Below are 19,488 nucleotides of genomic sequence, written 5' to 3'. Positions count from 1 at the left end.
GGAAAGAGCACTATTTGGCTTTTTGAGATCACATTTAGCAGGAATGATTTGCGGAGGCCAGGTCACATTTGCAAAGCCCCTGAGGGGACAAAACAATGAAAACCCCCAAAAAGGGACTCCATTTAGGAAACTACACCTCTTGAGGAATTCATCTAGGGGTGTAGTGAGCATTTTGACCCCACAGATGTTTCATAGAATTTATTAGAATTAGGCAGTGAAAATAAAAACAGTCCTTTTTCTTCAATAAGACGTAGCTTTAGCGCAAATTTTTTCATTTTCTCAACAAATAAAGGAAAAAAAAGAACCCAACATTTGTAAAGCAATTTCTCCCGAGTACGGCAATACCCCATATGTGGTCATAAACTGCTGTTTGGGCAAACTGCAGGGCTCAGAAGGGAAGGACCGCCATTTGGAGTGCAGATGTTGCTGGATTAGTTTCTGGGCGCCTGTGGGCCCAAAACAGTGGAAACCCCCCAGAAGTGACCCCATTTTGGAAACTACACCCCTCAATGCATTTACCAAGGGGTGTAGTAAGCATTTTAACCCTGCAGGTGTTTTGTAGAAATTAGTGTTCACTCGATGTTGCAGAGTGAAAATGGGATTTTTTTCCATAGATATGCCAATATGTGGTGCCCAGCTTGTGCCACCATAACAAGACAGCTCTCTAATTATTATGCGGTGTTTCCCGGTTTTAGAAACACCCTACATGTGGCCCTAATCTTTTGTCTGGACATATGACAGGGCTCAGAAGTGAAGAGTACCATGCGGAGTGGAGGCCTAATTTGGCGATTTACAAAGTATTGGTTCACAACTGCAGAGGCTCAGATGTGAAATAATAAAAAGAAACCCCTGATAAGTGACCCCCACTATGGAAACTGCACCCCTCAAGGCATTTATTAAGGGGTGTAGTGAGCATTTTCACCCCACAGGTCTTTTCCATAAATGAATGCGCTGCGGATGGTGCAAATTAAAAATTTATATTTTTCCCTAGATATGCCATTCAGTGGCAAATATGTCATGCCCAGCTTATGACGCTGGAGACACACACCCCAAAAATTGTTAAAAGGGTTCTCCTGGGTATGACGATGCCATATATGTTGAAGGAAAATTGCTGTTTGGGGACGCTGTAGGGTTCAGAGCCGAGGGAGCACCATTTGGCTTTTGGAGAGCGGATTTTGCTTGGTACTATATTTGTTTGAGTATTGCTGGTGTTTTATAATGTGGGGGTACATGTAAGCGGGGCGGAGTATATAAGGGGCATAGTCAGGTGGTATAAAAAAATAAATAATAATCCATAGATGTGTGTTACGCTGTGAAGCAATCCTTTCCGCACAGGCCAGTGTCGCACTGATAAATGGTGTCATTTCTTATCCCCCTTTTGGTCCACACTCCGCACCTTTTGTAGTTTGGGGAATTTTGCTGGGAAAGTGTTGTCCTGGTATAATACGGGCACCGTCACTTCCAGCGGATATGTTTGGGCCCTGCCCTTCCTGGTTCCCTAATTTTAGGTCCTTGATAAATCGCCTCTTGAAACAGAAGAAATGTTCCCCTCGGGCACAACTGCATATTTTTTTATTTCCTGACTTATTGGAGCCATAACTAATTTTATTTTTCATAGACGTAGCGGTATGAGGGCTGGTTTGTTGCGGGACGAGCTGTAGTTATTATTGGTACCATTTTGGGGTACATGTGACTTTTTGATCACCTTTTATCCTATTTTTTGGGATGCCAGGTAAACAAAAAAACGCAATTCTGGCACAGCTTTTTTAGTTTTTTTTATACAGCGTTCGCCATGCGTTATAAACTACATGTTAACTTTATTCTGCGGGTCAGTACGATTCCGGCGATACCTAATTTATAGCACTTTTTTATGTTTTACAACTTTTTGCACAATAAAATTACTTTTGTAAAAAGAATGTATTTTTTCTGTCGCCAAGTTGTGAGAACCATAACTTTTTAATTTTTTTGTCGACGGAGGTGTATGAGGGCTTGTTTTTTGCGGGACGAGCTATAGTTTTTATAGGTACCATTTTTGGATACGTGCGACTTTTTGATCACTTTTTATTCTAATATTTGTAGGGCAAAGTGACCAAAAAACAGAAACTCTGGTAAAGTTTTTTACGTTTTTTTTTTTTACGCTGTTCACCGCGTGCAATAAATAATATAATATTTTGATACCTCAGGTCGTTACGGTCGTGGCGATACCAAATACATATGGTTTATTATTATTTTTCAATAATAAAGGACTTGATAAGAGTAAAAGTATTATTTTCAAACTTTTATTTTTTGCATTTTTTTATACTTTTTTTTACACTTTTCTTCAAGTCCCACTAGGGGACTTGAAGGTCCAACGGTCAGATTTTTTTTTTTCTAATACATTGCACTTCCTATGTAGTGCAATGTATTAGATCTGTCAGTCATTCACTGACAGCAAGCCGATTAGGCTTCGCCTCCCGGCGGGGCCTAAATCGGCTTCGATAATGGCAGAGCAGGAGACCATTGTGTCTCCTGTTGCCATAACAGCAGTCGCCAGTCCCGATTGCCTCTCAGGGCTGGCGATCTGCTAGTAACCGCTACAATGCAGCAATCGCTTTCGATTGCTGCATCGAAGGGGTTAATGGCAGGGATCGGAGCTAGCTACGGTTCCTGCCGTTACAGGTGGATGTCAGCTGTACAGTACAGCTGACATCCACCGCTGATGACGCCGGATCAGCTCCTGACCCGGCGCCATCTTGCCGGCAGCTACGGAAGCCGATCAGGCTCCGCCGCCGGGCGGATCTTGACCGGCTTCGGTGCTAGGCAGCCCGGGAGGCCAGTATTAGGCCTCCGGTTGCCATTGCAGCCACCGGAACCCCAGCAATTTCATTGCTGGGGCTCCGATGAGCTGCAAACACCTTAAGTGCAGCGATCGCGTTTGAGCGCTGCACTTAAGGGGTTAATGGCAGGGATCTAAGCTAATTTCGGTCCCCGCCGTTACAGTCGGATGTCAGCTGTAAGATACAGCTGAGATCCGACGATGATGGCACCGACTCAGCTTCTGAGCCGGTGCCAAACATTTGACGTAAATGTACGGCATTTTGCGGGAAGTCAATGCTTTCCATGACGTACATTTACGTCAAATGTCGGGAAGGGGTTAAGGTCACCATCTATATTACTGAGTTACTGAGTTTGATGCAGAATCCGCGTCGGAAAACACGCCAAAAAACAGCAGAAAATGCCTCTCATTGATTTCAATGGGAGGCAGAGGTTTTTGTTTCACGAGCGGAAAAACAGTCTTGCGGGAGAAAGAAGGAACATGCCCTATCTTCAGGCATTTTCAGCTCTGACCTCGCATTGACATCAATGGGAAGCAGGGAAAGCGCATTTCGCTGCGTTTTTTGCCTGTGGCGCTCAATGGCCGCGGAAGAAAAAAAAAACGTTGCAAAAATCAGCGTGCAGGCAGAGCAAAATCTGCCTCAAAATTCCAAATGGAATTTTGAGGTAGATTTTCCTCCTGCAAAAAACAGTGTGAACCCAGCCTAACAGTTCGGTGCTTGTGGAAAATCTCGTTGGAAGAGCTCATGCAGGGATGGGTGTTCTGGCTTAACCTGGGTATTAAAAATAATTCACACTTGACGGAGGGAAAGCGGATATTTATTTTTTTAACCATTGCAGAAACAAATATAATTAATATCCCCCACTGAGTGTTTTACAGGTTCCTTCAACTCAGGCATGCTTTCCGAGCGTAATTTCCAGAAACCCCAGAGCTAGTTTCTAATCCTCCTCGGATTACGGCTTTCAGACCCCATCTACGGCTTCCAGTACGTCTCAGAAATACAATCTACTATTCCAATTTCATGCCTTGGATCCCATCACGTTCAAAATGGTAACAGTATATTCCTTCCCTCACCGGGGAGGACTAGAACGTAATGTTAGGCTGGGTTCACAGGGTTTTTGTTGTGCTTGCATGTTTTTGTTTTGGTTGATAAACTCCCCTATAGATACATGAGCATTTATCTACCACATTTTTTTTTAATTAAAAGCACAACAAAAACCCAGGCTTAGCCTCCCACCTGCCACTAATAATAAATTGATGCAGCTTTACATCATTCATCAGGATTACCTCATACCTGAAGTTACATTGTGCTGGCTTGGTCTCTAACTTCCATGCCACAGATGTACTGAGGAGGCACCAGACTTCGGTCACTTCATCTGGGCGTGTCCCTCTGTTGCCTCATTGTAAGCACTCAGCTATATACATGGGACTCCTCTACCCCTTGAACCAAAACTATACCTATGTGGCTGTCTGGATTAGGATAGTCTGTGGTCTCACCACTAGATCAGATCACATCACTCCTTAGGGAAACACTATTTAGGGCTCACAAGGCTATTGCATTTCGATGGATTGCTCCATCCTCCCCTACTCTTGCTCAGTGGGCCAAAATAGACAGCTTTCAGTTTGAAAAAGTGATATACCTGCATAGCAAAAGCACCAAAACGTTCAATAAAACTTGGGCCTCATTGTGCGGTACAGAGTTTACTTTAACAATAGAGGGGCAAGATGAGTGAGGTTTTAATGGGAGCCAGAATGAGGCTCCATAGGAATGCACTGAAAGCCTGAGATCCGGTTTTCTCAAAAGCACAGCAATTCCAGACCAGGTGGGAATGTGATTACATGGGCGGCGCTGGACCCAAAAACGACGTGATGCACAGATTGGTAAGTATTTCTGCACACAGCACCCCATTGAAACACCAAGGTACAAATGCTGAGCCCCTCCCGTAATGAACGGGAGCCCGCTAGTTTAACCCGTTAAATGCCGTGGTCAATTGTTAGAAGAATTTATGTTCTTATCAAGGAGGAGATTCAAGAAGTCACCTGAATAGAAATGCGCGTCTTTTATTCTCATCGATAAGGAGACAATATGACCGGTAGATCAAAAATCCATCAGCAAATATCTGCTGCTACCTTGCGTATCATGGTTTTTATACATGGGATAAACTTATTTCTTATTCAGCCAATTACAGACATGCAATACATTGCAGATACAACATTATAATTCTTCACACATCAGGTTTACAGGTGGCCTTATCTCTCTTGGCAAGAATATTCATGTAAGATGGGGGGAGGCATTCCCACATGCATATTTGACGCCCACCCATCTCACTCCTTGTGCTTTCTCCGCAAGCTTCATATGAGAACCAAGGTCAAAGATAACTAACTAAAAAACATGAAATACAGTCTTAAAAAGAACAATTCATTTTATTCATTATAAAAGAAACAAGATGGGAACTCCAGACAAGATGGCCGCTGCACGAAATTACACACCTGTAAAGAATACAAAGTGTAGACTGCCCACCACCCTCACACTTGATAGCATATTTACAATTTGGTCTCCATCACATCTAAATCAGCATAAATTTAAAATAAAACTTTTCTAACATAAATAGCGACCGCAGCATTTAAATTACTAAAAACAGGGGGGCAACCCCATGTAACATTCCAACGGCCACCCGCAGTGTGATCTGGGGGTGCTGTTGGTTGGCATGGCAGCCTGATGACTGCCCCCAAGGTCTGACATCTCTGTACTCCTTGGAAGCCCAGGGCTTCATAGAAGATCACAATCGCTGGTTCAAGCTATCTTTGCTGAATAACAAAGCAGAGATCCCAAAAGCCGTAAGAACATTCATGGTTTACTTCCAGTGGATAAATTCTCTCCATGGTCATGTGATGGACGCAGGTGCAGGGATTATTAGAAGCCAGAGCTCGGAAACACATTGTTACTGTAACGAGCCATGCACCTGTGGGTTCATCACATGACCACATACAGAATTATAGCCACTGGAAGTAAACAATGAATGTTCCTACTGAATAACAAGCAAAGATCTTGAAAATGGCGAGGAATATAGAAAGTATATTGGATAAATTATATAACTTAATAGAAAATACAACTGACTTGCTGAAACTGGACAATCCCTTTAAATCTAACGTTGCCTTAGGCAACCTAAGGCTAAATGCACACGTTGCGTAATTTGATGCGGAAAATACGCATTAAAACCGCAGGTAAACGTAGATAATTCCACAGGGAATATCCCAACTAAGGCCGGGTTCCCACGTAGCGTAAATGCTGTGGAAATGCCACAACGAAATTGTGCGCTGAAATTGCTGCAGAAAGTGGATGAGATTTAGAAAATCTAAATTTCCACGCTGCGGAAAAAAAACGCAGTGTAAAGGTTAACAAAATCGATCAGCAATGTGGATGCTAAGTTTTTGTTGATTTTCCGTTGCGGGTTTTCCCCATTGAATTCAATGGGGATGCAAAACCTGCAACAGAAAGCCAAGTGTTTGCAACTTTTGCGGAACGTTCGCAGAGATTACGCAAGTATGAGTGCTTTTTATTAACCGCAGCAGAAATTCCATCTGAAAACCGCACCACAATGTGGTGTTTTTTCAGATTGAATGTACTGCGGGTTCCAGGTTGGATACCCTGCGTGCTTTTTTTTGCAGCGTATCTGTCCCGTGGGAACCTGGCCTTGGTGCATAAGTGTGGTTTTTACATTTTGACTTGGAAATCGCTGCAGCTTTATGCTGCGGATTTTCGTGCGTTTATATAAACTTGACAGGTACATGCTGCAGATTCTGAAATACACACCACAGGTCACTTTACGTGCAGAAAAATCCTGCAACGTTTAGATGAGTACTTAAAATCTCGTTTACTTTACTGGTACTGCATTACAACGCCACAGGAAAATAGGCAAGGGGAATGGTAGTGCCCAGTTGACAATTTTTATACATTTTCAGATTTAGAAAAAAAAAAAAAAAAAAAAGGAATGGTACATGGTAGAATTTTATGAAAATATTCTTTAGAATGGGAATACCAGCATCTACTAAAACAGACATGTCAGGAGAGCTGGGGCACAGAGTTATTTTTTGGGTGAGTTGGAACTCTACACTATGTAGCCATGTTTCCCTGCACTGGTTATTTATTTACTTAGCGGTTCACACAGTGGTTATAGTGGCAGTAACTAGCAGACTATTAGATTGTGATTTCACTATGTGGGATGTGCATTCCAAAAAACGGATAGCACCCTGACGAAAAAACCTGAAGTGGGTATGAGGCCTAATGCCAGTAGAGCGGTCGGATACTTTTTAACCAGTACAAAACCAAAAAATGTTTACAAATCACACCAAGTGTTTATGGTAAGGAACCACATCACTATCTATTGCAACAGAAATATAATTGTAAGTGCATTTTTTTAATTTTGGGAAATTTTTCTTGTAAGCGATTGCTGAATGAAGGGCAGAGCCAGAGTAGCAGGGTTACAGTTTGTCCGCAGTATTACTGGAAGAAACAGACACTAAGGTGGTGAAGGTGCGGCAGCATCTGTTTTCTGGGAGTTCCCTTTAGCTCAAGTGCACAGGTGATTGGCACATTCCACCACAAATTTTGTTGCAAGCAGTGGAACATCAGCAAGATTTCCCTTAAAAAATGAGTATGCTGCAGATTTAAAAGTCTTATATGCTCATGCAGAATTTTTGCGCTATGTGTGGGTGGCGGTTTAGAAACCACACCACAAATCTTCAGAATTTCCCCTACTTCTGTACATCCCCCTATAGTCGTTATCCCTGCCTAAAGCACAAGCAAGGACACTTGCCCTGAGTTGACCAGAGACCCTTCCCAACAACGCCACTTTAGACATTTGCGGACACCTTAAAGCATGAATGTGGACTCATAGGGCTATAGGATCGGAATGTTTTGGTAGTAAATATTGCAGAAAGTGTTTTCAGAAAATGAGCCAAAGAATGACAGCTCACATGTCAAGTGTTTATTACTAGAAGTAGAAACCCACACAAATCTATTCCTCTGTGTCACCTTATTTTCCATCACAACAGATTCACCACTTGGAAGATCAACCTTTCCAAATTAGAATGTTATTTTTGCCTCGCTCTACTGTAATTATATGGTGCCATGACCAATATTTCTGCAGCACAGATGGCCTTGGCAGCTTTGCTTTTTTGTTTTTATTATTTTAAAACACAATGGAGGTTTAAGAGAAACTACACAAACAGCCATAATCTTCTATGAAGCGCTACTCAAAATAAAAAGTTCGAATTCTTCAGAGAGGAAAAAAAATACATACCACACTAACATATTATAAACCAAGAATGATTGGTACCACATTCAGTGACACTTTATACACTTACAATATATCCAGCATAATCCTCACTTTCCACAAAGGAATCGTGAAGCCATATGAAATCCTCATGCTGTCGGACGACTGAAAATTCATTCTGCTTGAAGTTTGGTAGTGAACTCTGAATATGAAACAGAAAAAAAAAAGAAAAAAAGCACAATAAGATTTACATTGCAAATACATTAAAGCGTAACGAACCATTCAGAATAAGCAGTCGTGTGTACATGAGGAACACCACTATTTCTGAACATTATAAGATTTGTATTCTGCATGATTTAGCAGCGCGAGAGATATATACACACACACACATAATTTAAAAGCTGCAGAGTGTGTGTTCTCTGCTCCTACTCACACCTCTATAGATTTCTATGGGCTGCAGGGTCATGCTCGCTTTGCTCCCGCTCCTCCCTCTCATCACCATAGACTTCTATGGACAGGCTGTGAAGTCATTGGAGTGTGCTTTGGCAGAGACACCAACCACCGCCCCCCTCACTTCCTTCCCATCTCCTCCACTCTAAGGGTATGTTCACACGCTGAGTCAAAACAGCTCCTGGGAAAACAGCTCCTGATTTTCAGAAATTTTTTTATGCCACTCGTGATTTTCGCTGCATTTTTTACAGCTGTTTTTTGGAGCGGTTTTCTATAGAGTCAATGAAAAACAGCTAAAAATTTCCCAAGAAGTGTCCTGCACTCCTTTTTCATGGCTGTTTTTCCCATTGAAGTCAATGGACAGATATTTGGAGGCGTTCGGCTTCCGAAAAATGGCCGGAAATAGGCTGTGTGAACATACCCTAACTAGGGATAAGTTTTGCTTTACAGGGGGGGGGGGGGGGCGGCAGAACACAGGAATGGAAACACCTAGCAGCAGTAACTTCACAGAATTTGCATGGAAAAACTAAATTTAAGCAGTAAGTTACAAGGTTGTTCTATATCATGTATACTGTTAGATTAGCATTAGTAGTTAGAAAAGTTAGTGTCAATTTTAAAAGGTAACTATTTTATCTTGAACCAAGGTTTAATGAAGGTTACCTTTTAAACAGATAGGTCTTTTCATTAAAGATTAAGTTGTACGAATGTGGGCTTCAAAAACAATGTTTACTTTAGAGTCAGAGGGATTTTGCAGGACTGGCAAAAAGGGTTTGCCTTCGCCCCCCCCCCCCCCCAAATACAGCACCATGTTTGTCCAAGGTTGTGTCTAGTATTATACTTCAGCCCCATTTACTTGAATGGGGTTGATCATCAAAACCAGACAGCCCATAGTCATGGCACGATTTCCTTAAAAAAACAAACACAAAACCGACTAGAATCTGTTATTCCTTCTGATAACGGCACGTCCCTACGCAGTCTGACACTATCCCACCAATGAACGGTAACATAATGTGGGGAGCGCAGCAACAAAGAAATGTCTGTTTAGCACATTTCTTATATGCTTATTCTTAGATTTGAAAAGCACATGACTCAAAAGCTTTTTTCTGTGGTTTTCATAGAACGATAGTGTTCGGCACACAAGGATAAAATCGTGTAATTAAGGCAAACAAGTTAGATAGTCTAGTATAAAATACGAGCATCTAAACAAAAAGCAGACATTCAGGTGGGGTGCGGCCCAGCAAAGCACTAAGGCCTCATGCACACGTCAGTATTTTGCTTCAGTATTTGGAAGCCAAAACCAGCAGTGGGTCAAAAACACGGAAGAGGTGCAAATCTTTCCATTATAGGTTCTCCGTTTATGTTCCACTACTGGTTTTGGCTTCCAAATACTGAAGCAAAATACGGATGTGTGCATGAGAACCTTAAAAACAACATATGTGAGCCGAGATGCAGCCCCTTCCAAAGGGGTTTTCCCAACACGAATATTCATGGCATTATTAGGAGGCGGCATAAATGTATGATCATTCTGAATCAAAACCTCTGAACCCTCCACCAAGCAACCGACCTGCCAGTGGCACTCACAATTTCGGCTCCCATTGGCCACATTCTGCTTTTCTTGACATTTAGACAGCTGTGGGATCCACTCCTACCATATCCATTAATGCTGGTGCTAGATGCACTGCTGAAACCTGAAAAGTTGGATATATGATCCTGAACGACTAGATGCAGTGCTTATTCTCCAGGAGCTACTTATGTCAAATTTTGTTTTATTGCTCCAGTGAATCTTTAAAAGTTTTGCTCTTTACAAAAACATTCTGCTTTGTTAAAGTTTGCCATATGGAAAAGGATGGTCTATGCAACCCCTTAAAAGTGCACCCGTAATGAGACCAATGCACTTTAGGCCTCTTTCACATTGCAGTATTTTGCATCAGTATTTGTAAGCCAAAACCAGGAGTGGGTCCAAAACATAGAAGAGGTACAAATCTTTCTTTTATACTTTTTTTTTTTTTCTAGGTTTCACTCCTAGCTTTGACATCCAAATACTGCCATGTGAAAGAGACCTTAACCGCTTCCCTGCTCAGCCATTTTTCAGATTTTCACTTTTGTTTTTTCTTCCCAACCTTCCAAAAGCTATAATTTTTTTTATTTTTCCGTCTATATAGCCATACAAAGGCTTGTTTTGTGCGGGAGAAGTTGTAGTTTTTCATGGCACCATCTATTCTAACACATAAAAGTACTGGGAAGCTGTCAAAAAATTTGTGGGGTGAAAAGGGCAAAAAAAACAGCGATTACACCACATTTTTGGGGGTTTAATTTTACAGCATCCCTGATACCATTTTGGAGTACATGCGACTTTTTGATCTTTTGATTTCATTTTATTGGAGTGCTAAGGTGACAGAGATTATATATATATATATATATATATATATATATATATATATATATATATATATGGGAAAATGTTTGGTTTCTTGTTTTTTTTGGAACATATAAAGAAAAAAGAAAAAACAGTCAGTTTTTTTTTTAAGTGCCCCTAGGATACTTGAAGCAGCGAACGTTGGATCACTTGCATGATATACTGCAATATTAATGTATTGCAGTATATTGTGATTCTGACCGGAGGCAGAGCTTCAAAGTAGTGCAAAGATGGCAGACCTGGAGGCCTTTGTTAGGCCCCTAGGCTGCCATAGCAACCGTTGTTACCCGACGATCTCACCGCTAGGGGTTGCGACGGCGTGTTTGAGGGGGTGCCCCCGATTCTAACATTTTAAATGCCGCAGTCACAATTGACCGCGGCATTTAAGGTGTTGGACTGAATCAAAGTGAACTTTGATTCTGCCCGTTGCAGTGAGGTGTCGGCTGCGTGTAGCAGCCATCACCCGCTGTGTATGGTGCGAGCTCAGCCCATGAGCTCGCTCCATACTTCCCCCTTAACCTGTACAGTTACGTGATTGGGCGGGAAGGGTTTAAATGAGTTGTACAAGATTACATAAACATGGTTGCATTAGTCAGAAAAAAATAAAAACAGCACGCCTTCCCACAGGTTGTGTGTGTTATTGTAGCTCAGCTCTATTCACTTTAATATAGCAGATCTGCAGCACCAAATATAACTTCTAGATAGGTGTGGTGTGGTTTTCATGCAGCCGTGTTCTGGTAATTTTGTACAACCCCTTTAAGCAGGGACATCTACCAGGCGTCCATAAATGGTTTAACGTAATGGTGTCTAGCTCTACCAAGCAGCGCTCAACCTGGTTTGGGGATCTGCACCTCCAGTTTGTTTATCTGCTGAAATTACTTTCTGGCAAGAGTGTGGAGGACTCAGTGTAAATGTCAACAGAAAAAAATGTCATATAATAAATGTTTTGCTAAATTTTCTAAATGCATTCCAAGAAGGAATTTCAGCAGTTTTTTGTTTTTTTTAGTAGTTCAAGAACAACACCTTCCTTTGTATGCATGGTGAATTTCACTTTGTCTCTCTCACTTAATGCATCAGATATATCAACTTGCAAAGTGGCATCAGGTTGCAGATCTACATTAATTGCACGTGGCTTTACAGTAGAAATAAAACAGAAAATTATCACATTAGAAAGCACACAAGAGTGTAGGTCACTTTCAAGAGATTACCAAGCAGAGAACTAAATAACTCCTAGCAGAATACAATCAAAGAATGTTCTCCACCCATTAAACATGGACATTTCAGAAATGCAAGAGAATTATAGACGTAAACATTTTAACATAAGTAGGAAGCCAATTTGCCTAGCGAATTACTACTGGTGGCTAACTATTTTAGGGTGGTTTTCTATTGAGGTCAATTAAAAATATGTCAACTCTGCTCCTGAGCGGTTTGACTGGTTTAACACCTTCCCGACCACCCACTGTCTTTTGACGTCAGGCAGTGCGGGTGCTTAATCTACAGAGACGTCTTTTGGCTGTAAATCAGGCTGATGAGCGCTCCTGTGAGTACTCATCCTCTAAGCAGGAGCTGTAACTAACAGCTCCTGATCTTAGAGCAGCCTCCTGAACACAGCTGGGGTCAGCAAACATTCGGACCCCAGCTGCTTAACCCTTTGATTATCGCGGTCCGTGACCGCGGCATGATCAAAAGGGAATTCCCCTCTTTGATTGCGATCAAACAATGGGGAATCCCTCTGCAGTCAGCCCTGGGGACCTACAAAGGACCCCAGGGCTGTCTGTTCCGTTTGCCTGCTGTTCGGGCACACTATGTGCTGCCCGATCAGCAGCCTGTGTCATAGTGACACAGTGTAATGTATTAGCGTACAGAAGTATGCTAAATACATTACAAGTAAAAAATAAAGTTACAAATAAAATTATCCCTTGATGGAATTTAAAAAAAAAAAAAAAGTAACAAAAACAAATAAAAAAAGTCCCAAAAATGCATTAAATACATTTTATTGCCCCTACACTAAACAAAAAAACTACACATATTAGGTATCTACACGACCGTAATAACCTGAAGAATTAGTCTAATGGGTTATTTAGAGTGAAATGTGAACAGTATAAAAAATAAACGAAAAAAAACCTATTGAGAGAATCGCTTTTTCCTATTTTCACGCCGTAAAAAAAGTTTTTTTTACCCCCAAACTGTGGGGAAAAAAAAAATATACTATTTCTCTCGCATAAAACAAGGCCTCATACAGCCACGTCAATGAAAAAAAAAAAAAAAAAAAAGTTATGGCTGCTGAAAAGCAGAGGCAAAACCAGAAAAATTGAGCTGGTCATTAAGGTCTTTTCAGGCCCGGTCATTAAGGGGTTAAACTCTACACTAGTTTTTCTATCCAAAGTTTAATGAACTTTCTAAAAGAAGAAAGTGGATAAACAGGGGCTCTGCTATGGGGACCCAATATGCAAATTTGTTTACGGGGTATTTTGACACCAACTTTAGCCAACATTAAACACTACTGCGAAAGAATTGGTCTGTTTTTTTGCTCGGTTTCAGAAGATGAATCCAACACTTTCTATAAAGCCTTTGAGAAAATCTGTTCCAAACAAACAGAGCATCGCCTTTCAGAGATCAAATACCCTCCAAAACATCCTGGCACCAAGTCGGCTACAGCCTGGAGACTTATCTGGCAGTCCCAAACTCCTTGGCCTCCTTCCTTCCTAAAGGTACTCTTACACCGGCCAATTTTGGCCAGTGTAACGAGCTCCGATCAACGAGACAGCTAGTGATCGGCGATAGTTTGCTACAGTCACAAGGCGCTATGCATGGGGACGAGCGATCGTTACTCCGACCACTTGTCCTCGTACATAATAATCATCATCATCATCATGTTGGCAGTGAGTCTCCCTGTTTACACAGGGAAATGTGCTGCAAACTAAGATATTTTGTTTTTTTAAAACGATACGATCAGAAGATGAACAAGTGTTTGCTCGTTGATCTGCTGATTGGTGCCCTGTTTAGACAGGGCAATCAGGAATGAACATTCTATAAATGATAGTTTGCCCGATAATTGGCCCGTGTAAAAGGACCTTAAGAGGAGTCTTTCCATATGAGAAAAGACAGCACAGACCCGATTAGGCTTGAATCAATAACCACCGCTAGAACAGGAAAAGTGGAATACCAGATGCCAAGTGTCTCAAGGCCTGAACACCAATTAACATTTGTGGCAATAATCCTATAGAACGGATCTACATCTAGTCTCACTACATCCCAACATATAGATGTCATTTCTTATTTTTCTTGTTGTGGTCTCACCCATTTACCAATTGTGTGAGAATTATCCACCCCAATGAGTTGCCACCTTATATATCCATTTACATAAGTTGTATTGATCATTCATATGACATCAAACAACCAATCTCCTTCATGATCCCCAATATTATTTATCAATTTTTTAATCTTTTGTTCACATCTGCGTTGGTATTTTCGCTGTTCTGCTGTCCAAGAAGACCAACGAAAAAAGAAGCGCAGGTTCAATTGTATGACAGACACCAGCCGGCCGCCAACAGAACCCATTGATTTTAATGGGACCTATGGGGTTTCTGTCTGAGTGTTCATGGCTTTTGTGAACTATGGTTTCTGGCGTTTTCGGCTAGATCTGCGACAGAGGCCCCAAACGGAGATGTGAACAGACATTTTCCATTTCATAAGTCCGAATGTGTTTGATTGCCTCCTTACACTCCTCCGCTCCTTGCCTCCACTATTTTTTTCCTATGGAAGCTTGCTCTTATGAAGCCTCCACTTAGGAGTTGGTGGTTACCTAGTCAGGTTAGTCTGGTCCTGCTGACATATTGCCACCCATCCATCCCTAATTCTTGCTTACCTACTAAATGTAGGTTAGTAAGAATTTTGGGTCATAATGGGAGAGTAGAACTACAAGATCTGACTAAACAGGGCTTGATGTTGCTTACCATGGAGACACAGGTTTGCTGAAAATACAAAACGAGTCGCAAAGCTACTTTATTTTTGATGAAACGGAGTAAAAATTTATTCTTTTTTTTAATTTATATTTTTAAAGGATAAACCATCACTTACTGACTCATGGGGACAGATTGCAGGAACCCCCCCCCCCCCCCCACTTAAAGTGAAGGGGCTGCAGGGCTAACTATATGCAGCTCATTCACGAAGCTTGCTTCCACAGTAATGCTCCGGCCACGTGTCGTGCAGGGACTGCAGGACAGCTACTCTAATCAAGCCGTGATGCAATTCCCTGCACAGCAGATGACCAAGTGCGCCACTGTGAAGAACAAAAGCCAAAGGGACACAGTCCCTTTGTACTTCAGATGGGCAGGGGCATCAAAGGTTGGACGTTAACCTCATTCACATCAGCGTCTGGTTCCGTTTATCCATTCCGTCAGAGGAAGAGAAAGCCAAACAAACCATAGCTTCAGTTTGCATTAGCTTTGATTTAGATGGTAATGCTGCCATTGCAAATGGTTTAAGTTTCTTTAGCAGAAATAATAGCGCAGTCGACTACTGTATTGTTTCCGCTAAAAATTGAAACCTTACGGAACGGAAGCATTACCATTGAAATCAATAAGTAAAGAATGTTTTACACAGGGCCAATTATCGGGCAAACAAGCGTTCACAGCTTGTTCCCAATAATTGTCCTGTGTAAACAGGGCAACGATCAGCCGATTAACAAGCAAACGCTCGATTGGCTGATTGTATAGTTTCTGCAGCAGAAATTATTGTCTTGGTCAGCAGCACGTTTGTGTAAACAGGGAGACAGGCTGCCGACATGATAGAGCTGTGTGGTCGTAGTAACAAGCGCTCGCCCCCATACATGGCTCCTTGTGAAAGGAGAAAACGAGCACGATCAGCTAGCTGTCTCGTTGATCGGTGCTCATTGTTACGTCGAAAATTGGCCAGTGTAAAAGGATCCCAAGATGTTCAAAATATTACATCTGCTGGTAAACATTTCACTATATGCACAAAGCAATCTATTTTTAAACAGTTTATAACGAGGACCATGTTTTATTTTTATTTTTTTTACAGAGAACAAATTACACATTTGAGAAAAACCACCTTTAAATTACACAAAGAACACTTGATACGGTTTCCTATTGAATTTATTTAGCATTTGGTATCCGCTCAGCGTGATAATTACTGAAAAAAAAAAAAAACGCATTCTCCAACTGTTCTGCTTTTTAATGGAAGCAGCAAAACATGTCCTAAAAGGATAACCAATTAACTGCAAACACTAAAATCTACCAAGAAAAGCATTCCAAGCACGTAAAGAAGCGAAGTGAAAGCGTAGGTCAAGACCACTTCCTGATGCTGTAAGCAAAGTCTCACGCACACTACCACTTATCAATGTGCTATTGGTGGTTTTTTGTTTTTTTGTTTTTTTTTACGCATAGCACGTTGATAGCACTATTCATTTATATGGCCTCATGCACATGACCGCGGTTTTTAGATCCATGTGTGACGTGGGACAGAGCCACAAAATTCAGAGCATGCCCTATTCCGGTCATCCGTGTGTTGTCTGTGTTTTGCGGATCAGTTTACAGCCGCAAAATACAAATCGTTGCATGCATGTAGCCTAAAAAAATATATACATACAAAAAGCCTGCAGTCCCCTGTAAAGTCTACGAACCAGTCAAAATAAATATGTGCTTAACATCGCAGTCTGAGCTGGGGAAAACCCATGGCTGATGCCGAGCTGATCATCGAAACCAGTGCGAGGAAAAGTGGACTAGTCCCCCATAACAACCAGTCGGATTCTGTCAGTTTTTCAGCAGTTCTTTGTAAAATAATAGCAGCGACCACACCACTTTAAGGCCATGTTCACACAGAACACGTTTGAGTCAGAAAAACACAGGGCCGAATTCAAGAAATAACCCACTCTAAATCCAGGTATTTTTGGAGCAGATTTTCAGATAGTTTTTGGGGTTTGTAAGTGTATTTTGATGTTTTGAAGAAGAGTTCTTTTGGAAGGGTCAGGGTCAGTTTTTTGGCAGAGATTTTGACACAGAAACCACATCAGAATCAACGCAAAAAACAGACGAAGTAACCCCCCCCCCCCATTGATTTCAGTGGAAGACAGAGGCGTATTTCTTCTCCAGCAGAGCTTTTGGACGCTCACGGGAAATTAAAGAAAAGCAGCATGTCTTTTCTTGCTGGTTTCTGAATATTTTTACCCACAGTCCTTGCATTAGCGTCAATGGACTCACCAAAAAATTTGGAAAAATACATGCGCTGGACATCCTCATCCTGCAGTCACTAAAATAACGGGACAGTCAGCGTGGAGATGAGCACCAGAGCCCAACCAAGACAAATGACATTTGTCAATTCCCAGTGAGGGGACAATCTTTGGGCGAGATTTGGGGTATAAGCGCACTTACCGCTCTGTCCTCCTCTGACAGGAAGTCGGGTCCGTCATTCAGGCCTTCCTGCTGTAGAGAAACAGCAAGACATAGTTACCGACCACCGCGACTCCATTATAGCACCACCGACAACTACAGCTCAACTAGCGGTACCTATACCCCGCCCTTCCCCCGCTACTCACCATCATGGCTGAGACGGACACTGCCAGGCAGGGGACGGGCTCGAACCGATGAACAGGGTGTGGAGCGCTGGCGGCCGCGTCACGTGACAAGAGGCGGGCACAGAGTGACAGCGGCTGGACGGCGACCACCCCTAAGGAGGCTTACCAAATGTCACGTGGTGTGGGAAAGTCGGCGGCCATGATTGTTAAAGGCAGAATAGGCTGTAGGGTATAGTAGGAGAGCGGAAGCTATTGTGCGTACTCTGCGTGCGCAGCAGCGTCATTACCAGCGAGTTCAGTTCTCTGTTGCTGATGTACGGCTGGTCTGTGTAGTCTATCCCTGACGTATTTTATATTATATCGTTATTGGACACTGCTTGTTTTGCCTCAGAAAGCGCCATGTTTCTGTCACACCACGTATAGCAACGGACACTTCGGACAGTGCGAAAAGTATGGCTTACGTTTGACAAAAAAAAGTGTGTGTAAATATATATATTATGTGTGTATACGCTTTTACACAGTCATGTTAAAAAAGTAAGGATGCCCCATGTAAAGTTTTTTTCTTTTTTTTTTTTCTTTTTCACATATCTTTTAATTCAAGCAGTATAGTAAGGAGATGGATAGCAGACATTTCTCAGAACTACACATAGCGGAACACGTCGGCAGACGTGGTGTTGCCGCAAATCGTTGCAGTTGTAAAATGTCTCAAACTGCTGTAATTCAGCAACATTTTAACGACCGTGTTACGGGTTGTCAATCGTCTTTAAATTCCTGCACCGTCCTTAAAAACAGGTCTTTTTTTCCAGTGTCTAGAATTTTTTTTTAAAGTATCTTGTACACATTTTTGGGATTGTAGTAATCATAATTTTAGAGGTCACGGTACACGCTGCTTGTGTTCATATCACTATTCTAATAGTTACATTTATTACTTATCATTATCATTAATTTTTCACCCATGTGGTTTTTACAGGTTTTTAAATTTTTCTGTAAAATATGTTGAAAAAGGATATAATCATGTTGTCAACCCTGGTTATGACGGGACCCGAATTAACTGCATTATCGGGATCTATGATGCGGTTACTTCAGGCCATTGAACCTGTGGTCTGGCTGGGACTTGGGGCCCTAAGGCCCCATGCCCACTTCAGTTTTTTCCTTCAGGGTGCTATCCGTTTTTCTGACGGCTAGCACCCTGACCCATTCATTTCAATGGGGCCATGCACACTTCAGTTTTTTTGACGGTCCCATTTCTCCATTCCGATCCAAAGTAGAGCATGTCCTACTTTGGTCCGAGATTCCGTGTCCGTGAGGCCCATGCAAGTCAATGGGACCGTCAAAAAAACTGAAGGCACACGAAAGGCATCCGAGTGCCGTCCGTGTGTGACGGAGCCATTGCCTAGCAACGGCCGGGCAGGCAGAAATACATTACAGAAATATTACACTAATCGGCAGCCACTTGTCTCTATCAATCACTGATAGAGAAAAGAGGCTGCTGATTAAAAATAAAATTAAAAGCAGTTCATACGTACCCGGTCGTTGTCTTGGTGACGAGTCCCTCTTCTTCCTCCAGTCCAACCTTCCTTTCTGACGCGGCAGCCTGTGATTGGCTGCAGAGGCGGCACGTGGGATGAAGCGTCATCCCTGGAGGCCGGCCTCCTGACGTCATCCTGACGTGCGTGACCGCCACTACAGCTGTGATTGGCTGCAGCGGTGACATGGATGAAACGTCATCGCTGGAGGCCGGACAGGAGGAAACTTATATATATATTTTTTTATTTCATTATAATTGTATTTTCCGAGCACCGAGCATGGTACTCTCCAGGGTGCTGAAAGAGTTACCTCCGATCAGTGCAGCCCATTAACTCTTTCAGCACCCTGGACAGTACCATGCACGGCGCTCGGAAACTGAAACACGGGAGTGCACACGGCCGCTAAAACGGGCACACGGATCCGTCAAAAACGGCCGTGAAAACTGTGTCTGAAGTGTGCACGAGGCCTA

At 42.2% G+C, this 19,488-nt stretch overlaps 1 long non-coding RNA gene across 1 annotated transcript; it reads right to left on the bottom strand.

Annotated features, from left to right (window-relative positions):
- Window positions 1–8,221: 8,221 nt before the first annotated feature.
- On the bottom strand, window positions 8,222–17,661 carry LOC142761158 (uncharacterized). Its single transcript, XR_012883528.1, has 3 exons — window positions 17,514–17,661; window positions 17,350–17,400; window positions 8,222–8,293 (listed from the first exon to the last, which is right to left on the bottom strand). It is a non-coding gene; the product is annotated as an uncharacterized LOC142761158 (long non-coding RNA).
- Between the last annotated feature and the right edge of the window lie 1,827 nt (window positions 17,662–19,488).

Source organism: Rhinoderma darwinii, chromosome 4, assembly GCF_050947455.1.
Source record: "Rhinoderma darwinii isolate aRhiDar2 chromosome 4, aRhiDar2.hap1, whole genome shotgun sequence".
Lineage (NCBI taxonomy): Eukaryota > Metazoa > Chordata > Amphibia > Anura > Rhinodermatidae > Rhinoderma > Rhinoderma darwinii.
The sequence above is the reverse complement of the archived record's forward strand: the minus strand, read 5'-3'. Positions and strand labels throughout refer to the sequence as shown.